The sequence below is a fragment of the Salminus brasiliensis genome, chromosome 5, assembly GCF_030463535.1.
Source record: "Salminus brasiliensis chromosome 5, fSalBra1.hap2, whole genome shotgun sequence".
In the NCBI taxonomy this organism is placed as follows: domain Eukaryota; kingdom Metazoa; phylum Chordata; class Actinopteri; order Characiformes; family Bryconidae; genus Salminus; species Salminus brasiliensis.
Genome location: NC_132882.1, coordinates 24,685,422 through 24,692,860, shown reverse-complemented (window position 1 = coordinate 24,692,860; position 7,439 = coordinate 24,685,422).

Sequence of the window (7,439 nt, the reverse complement as noted above, 5' to 3'; positions counted from 1 at the left end):
GACAGAGAGGGAGGTTAGGATTCAGAGTTTAGTAGAGGTTAATTACTGTTCACAACATGACACATGGCTTTATCTGAAAACTACAGTGGCCCAGGCGAGTCTGGAGCCAAAACAGCCTAACCTGACTTCTGAAAGGAGAAGACTGAAGCCATGCACAGTCAGTGTCTCTTTAAATATACAACATATAGTATGACATGTTATTCGTTTTTTTTTTTTTTTTTTTATCTAAATGACACTACAGTATCCTTCCCTGAATGTATCACAGGAATTACTTTGAGAACTATACAGGCCTCTGAGAAAGTGCTGTTGTTTTTAGAGTCTGTGTAATACTTAATAAGGAGTTTTGAGTTGATGGAAAGATTTAAATAAATGCAATTAACATGTGTATGAGCAACCAGGCCTATCCCAGGTTTTGAGGATGTCAGCATAGTCCGGATAAGGGCTCTATATAAACTGCATACGGAATCAGACTTATTCAGACTGTATTCGGCAATGCTGGCTGTCTCTGACTTTATTTTTTACCTTCGGAGCTGGAGTGATTTTTGCATCATTTTGCATCAGTTTTTATTGAGTAATTAGTTGCTTTCGATTAAAAAAAATCCCACAGAGAAAATATAAATTGTGTTTTCATACAAGAATATATACCCAGGCAATTTGAATTGACCTCTTAAATCTTACAACTGTACACAAACACCCCATGCAGAGTAGCAAGCTTTGTCCAGTGAGGCAGCGTAGTGGAAGACTAGGGTTCAATTCCCCTGCTGGGAAAGCACACCACCCTACACCAATAGCAATAGCTTTGTGCAAGACCCTAATGCTGCATTTGCCTACTAGTGTAGCCTGATTCTAGTAGAAGTCGCTCTGGAAAAAAGCGAATGAGTCAAATACTGTAAATAAAGGCATTTTCCCACTACAGCCCTTTGTTCTTGACCCAGGTCTGCTTGCTCTGTGAGTTCAGTACGCTTGGTTCATTTTGTCACGTGACTTATTCAAGTTCTCGCCTGCATGGCTATGAAAGCCCTTGTCCTACGAGAACGGCTGTCCGTTTGCAGATGTTCCTGCGCGGTGGGAGGCTGTGACTGAGTGCTTGTATCCATAGAAAATGACGAAAATCAATAAACAGATGAATCTCTGCCCTACTATATTGCAAAATATGCGCGCATATAAGTGACTTGTGGGTCGGGCTTGTGTGTGTGGTACTTAAGCTACTTTGGCAGTAGGAACCTACAGTTTATGGAGCTGGTGGTGTTATATAATACAGTTAAAGTCATCCGTTCAGCAGACAGGAATATTGGCACATCAGCAGTGTGTATGAAGCATAATTTTAAAGGGTTTTTTTGTGGGTATGTTGCTGACTAAACTAAAACATACAACCTGAAATGAACTTAAAATCTTTAAAGCAACACTGTGGAGCATTTCTACCCTAAAATAACAGCTTCGAAATCATGTTGATGCTCCACTGACCTGGAATAGAAAGAATAGGGTCTCTATCATTGCCACTCTGAGCTAGGAAATGCCGCTAACTGCAGTATGTAACTGTCGAAACCCAAGTCATACAAAGTCTAGCAAGTTCAGGCTGGTGTACTTGGTGGTACAGACTTGTCAGTACTGACTTGGGAAGTTCCACTCCTTCCAAGGACGGGAAGACGCTGTGCTGACGCTCTGGCATATTTGCGTGTGCCATGTCCACACATCCTCCATAACACAGGGATTTGGACTGTACTAGGCTAGATGTGAATATAACAGTGCTTGGCCAGCAACTGAGGACATTTTACAAGTATATACAGGAACACATATATCAACTACATTTGTGTGGAATCCTGTGATATTACTCTACATCTACAAAGAATGTACTTCAGTGCTACACTTCCTACTTTCCCTACTTCCCTACTTTCTTTTTAATGCTGCAAATACATGGCAATTGTGACTTTTGTGTGTTAGAAACAAGGGAAACCACCTCTATGATCATTATAATTTGTGGTAGTCTATCTATGGCAGTGTTTCTCAACCCTGGCCCTGCCTACCCTGGACATTTTTGTGCATTCCCTGCTCCCAACACACCGTATTCCACTAATCACCTCATTAACAGAGGGTGTGTTAAAGCACAAAGATGTGCAGGGCAGGGTGAAAAACCAGGACCAGGGTTGAAAAACACTGATCTATGGTGTTTCTAGTTGTATGTTAGTGCTAAACCTTTCCTAAAAGCATCATAGCACACAGATGATCATTAGAATGTCAAGTGAGCATCACACTGAACATCCCCCAGCCTTTACTTCTGCTTACACATTAACTCTCGATTTTCTAACTTTCACTTTTAAACCTTTCATGTTGTCCAAGAGGAGGACCACAGGGTTGAAGATGCCTTTTGGAAAGGCTAGTGCTTTTTTCCCCACAATACTAGTCGCACATTAGAAATCAGAAGCGTGATTGGTTGACTCCACTGTCGCTGACTAATTCTATTGGTAGTTCATTTAATGTGTAAGACCTTCTGTGCAGCTCCTGAAGTCCTAACAAATGAAAGAGCTTACTTGACTGGATCAACCTAGTTACCACAGCAAAAACTTTCACACACACACACGCAAGACCCTTTCTTCTGAAAGACGGAACATTTTCCTTTGTGCCACAGAGCGTCACACAAGCACCTTCTAGGAATCCTGAGCTCTAATCTCATTTCAGGGTCAAGACAAAAAGGCAGCGCTGTCGTACACAGCAGCAGCAAAGTAACTCACACATGCAGTGGAAATACAATTAAACACAATTAACCCTGGAGCAGCTCCAAGTAGAGCAGTGCAGGTCATTATGCAGCGGTAGTCTGAGGACAAGCACCCACGCTTAAATTCTAGGACTAATTTTACAGTCTAGATTTCTAGTGTCCCATTAGCCTCCATTTCCTGACAGAATTAAGTATTGCCTGGACAGAGGCAAGCAAATCACACAGTCACAGAGATCAGACATGGCAAGTAATCTGATTCCATCAGTTCCACAGTGAATTTATACAGGATCCAGATGCCAGATTAACAATAAAGCCTTTAAACAAACACTCCCATACACATACATGATGCTCAGAGAAGGTTTTGCAAAACTACTGGCACCCTGGGTAGGAGAGGAGGAGCAAAACAGATGTTGGAAAAAAAAGTTTATTGGCTTAATATTTTTCTGAGAATTGTTTTTTAGAACGTTCAGTCTGTCAAATTATCTGGACATACCTAGAACGCTTTTTATGTTCTGGTAATCCATTTGACATGGGGTTTTACACTTGGTATTAATACGTTAAACAAATGGGTCAGATTACGTTAAAAAAACAAAACATTTTATAAATCACTGATCAAATCTGACAAACACCTAATAAATAGTTTGTAGCGTTTTGCTCAGTATTGCACAAAAATCATAGCTTCACTGGGGAGGGGGGGGGTTCTCCACTTATCAGCAAGTTGATTGGCTCAATTTGCTGAGAGGCAGGACTTTATCCATACACAGACACCATGTTGAGCGTGAGAACTCTCATTCATATTTCAACCAGTGCCCCCTCTCCTCATTTATAACATTTGAGGTTTACATAAATGCTTCACTTCTTTAGTTTGAAACATGTAACATGTAACAGTTGGTTTAATTTTTACTTGTGGGAATGTTGCTTTTCCATGTCGGTAGTATTTGTCTAACTGGGAATGTTGTGATGCAACTTTCTTTCAGAACATGACTGTATAACCTTCCTGTAACTTTAAAATTGTCGCAGAATGTTCTTATAATGTTCTCTGTTAGCTAGGAATCTAACTCGGGTTTAGATTTTCTCAAATTTTCAGTTTTGAGGTCAAGCTGACAACAGCACACATCTTTTCTTTTTTTCCCGCATCCCTAACAAGGGTGCCAATAATTTTGGAGGCCCCATTAAATACACTTCTTTGTCGAGACAATCAGATTTTAATACCCACTAAGTTCTAGATTATATAATGATGGAACATCATGAGAGAGAGTGGGCCAAAATTTGATGAAGCTGTCAAGTCTGGGTTCCTTAGAACCTGGGTTCCTTTAGAATCGTCTTAAATAACACTGAACACACTGAACACTCCCTCTACCCATAAATATGACCTGAACACTGAGATGTTTCTGGGCCCTGCTCAGTAGTCTTTTCATCTGTGTTTGAAGGTCAGGTTGTGTAGTGTGGCTGTGCAGTGTAACGTCCCTGGGCTTGTTATCCCTTTATCTGTGTGCGTAAGTCACTAATACAGGTTTGTGTGAGAGGAAGCAAGAAGCCCCAAACAGATTTATCATGGGAAGGGCAGACACACATACACACACACCCTGCAAAAAGCAGAGCAGACTTACAGACCAATGATCAGCCCAGACAGAATTATCACCGGAAAGACAGGCACAGACACACTCCCACACACAGACATGCCTGTATTTATAAATGGAGTGATGCTCCATTCAGACAGTGGAGACACACTCACGCTGAGATAAGCCATTGTTTCCTACTCTACACAAAGAGATCTAGAGACTAGCTGCTACATATACGGGGGGAGATTCAGTCGTTGCTGTTAGTATGGGCTGCTAGATGTGTGTTGTGTTGGAAAGCTCACAGATTGGCAACAGAATGTAATGATAAAGGAGTTCCATGTATTCATTTAGTCTGTGCTTTAGAATGAGCTCCATGCATTGTGTTACAGTGTTCAGATTTTCGATATTTTTAATGGTTAAAAATAGGTTGTCAGTTTTAAGACTTTGGCTAGACTTTGGAATGTAGTGGTCTGGGTTGCGGTGCGAGGCAGGAATATCCTATATATGGACAGGGCCTCAGTCCATCACAGGGTACAAAAGGTATACAAGAATCAGTTAATCAGTCAATAAATGTATTTTGTGCCAAATTGTCTAGACAGTGTAGGTTCCACATTTTTAAATGTACTGCTGACTACAGCTACATTAGTTGCCACACCACATTATATATATATATATATATATTTTTTTTTTCAAATTTATTTATTTATGCATTTTTTACTTTTAATTAAAAGTACTTTTTACTCATACCTTTACCTAAATACAGTTTTACAGTAAATACACCTCTAGAAAAAAGTAATAATGATCAACTCAACTCTGTACTCTCTTAGTAAAAAGCCTTCTGTGACTTCTAGTACTACACACTACAATCTACAAGAGGGTTTTCGTTTTTCTTGTATATGAAGAACCATTTAAGCAGCTTAATAAGCATTAAAGCATCCCTGGGCCCTATATGATATATTTTTTGCTTTAAAGAGTAGAAGACTGAAGAGGCCCCTTTTTCCAGCTGAAGACAACAGTGTGTTTACATTAGGGGCTGGCTTGTAAGCATTAAATGATTTAGCTTCTCTTCTCGTGTCATATGTTAATAAATATAGGAGTGATATTTAAAGCTAAATTATAGCACAGTCATGTTCAAAACGTGGTCCCAAAGACTAGAGTGCAGACTTACAGACTGCTGGAAGTAGCGATTGTCTCTAGTGGTGGTAGGGAGATAGCACAAGTTAAAATACTGACCTACATCACCTAGTAGTGATGCAGTTCCTATCCACAGCCTGAAGGTGGCGTCAGTCTCTGGTTTACGGTTAACTCTTTCACTGTGGTCTTGTAGTGACCCATTATCAGACTGTGTGCACATTTTACCTCTGCTGATGATCTAAAATACTGTAAAGAGAAGGACTTCACAATCCTCAGCACAAACCAGCAGACCCACCTGAATCACTGTTTAAAAAAAGGCTAGTAGAGGTATAAAGCTTTGCAACACGTTCAGCTCCGTGTCAAAAGACAATCCAAATGTTGTACTGGAGATTTTTCCCAGGTTAAACCTTTTTAACTAAATGCAAATTTGAAATGATTCCCACAGTTAACATAGGTCTCTGTGATATCACTAAAGCTACATGTGTAGTCTTCAGTAAGACTGACTGCTAGGGGTTAGGCTTGTGTTTGTGAGAGGATGCAGGTTTTCGTGATTAGATACGTTTGGCTTGTGTTTAGTTTGGTCTGCCAGAACAGAGCCAGTCCGTGATGGCAAGAATGATATTACTGTTGACCTTTTAACCTCTCCGCTTCTGTCTACTCTGAGAAAGAGCTGAGAGCTTGTGGGTGGAGAGGTCAAAGTTCACATGCGTAGAATAACTAAAGGGGAACTCATTAAAGCCACCCATTCTTTCTAAAAAGGAAACGAGAGAAAGCTTGAAGAAAACATGTGAAGAATGATTGAAACTGTATTTTTGTAAGTAGTTTGATGCTCCCTTGGACTGTTCTGTGTAAAAAGAGATAATTAAAATCAATACAGGGCCTCCCTTTTTAGAGGGCTGCTGCCCTGAATGCTGTCCAATATTACAAAAGCAGAAGAGTCAGAGTGCAACACAATGTTGTGTAATCTTATTGATGATGAATCATCATACATCATCATCATTTTCTTTAATCATATTTACAATTTGCAATTTGCCCTCAGTACCATTAAATGAATCCCATATAATAAACAAATTTGGATACTATGGATTGAAGCTCAATTGGTAGTTTATAGGAAAGGCAAAGTGCAGGAATTTGTCACCATTTACCTCATAGGCAAATCATTTATGAACTTAACTCTGAACCTTACTGTATCTTGTACGTATCTTCATTGCATTTATGTTTTTTAGTGTCACTTGTTACAATTGGGTGATGGGGACTCATTATTGTTGCAGAGACATGTCTAAAAACATAAATGACTAAGACCAGGCAGAAGAAAGGCATGCCCAGTTGGTCATTTGTCAAGCTTAAACTGATATCTTAATCATAGTGGCCAGAAGAGCAGATTAGCCAGATGTATTGCAAAAACATTCCAAATAAAATGTCTACCTACCCCATATATATATATATATATATATATATATATATATATATATATATATATATATATATATATATATATATATATATATATATATATGTATATATGACCACACAGGGTCTAGTCTCCAAAGCATCTCATTCAATGCGTTTCTTTAGACATTATACAGGCTGTGCACATCTGACTCAGAAAAAGGTGCACCTAAAGTGCAATATATGTCCAAAGATTTGTGAACCCCTTCTAATACTTCTCTATAGCATTCAGCTATAGAAGTATTGTGAACAGAATACGACTAGAATAGGCAGATAAAAATGCCTCTGTTGGCATCATGCCTACTGTGGGCTAGAGTGGTATAAAGCCCCTAGAATTTAGCAGCGAAATTGTAAAACTGAAATAATGGTGCTCCGTCCAATACTTTTGGCATGAGTTAGAGTGGTGATCATCCAACATCTTGACCTGACTAACGCTCCTGTTTCTGAATGCAATCAAATCCTCACAGGAATACAAAATGTCTTCCCTGGACAGTAGAGACTCAAACAAAAGCAACATAAACTCTGCTATAAAACTTTAATACCCTTGATTTGGGAAGAAACTGTGAATATGCAGACATCCC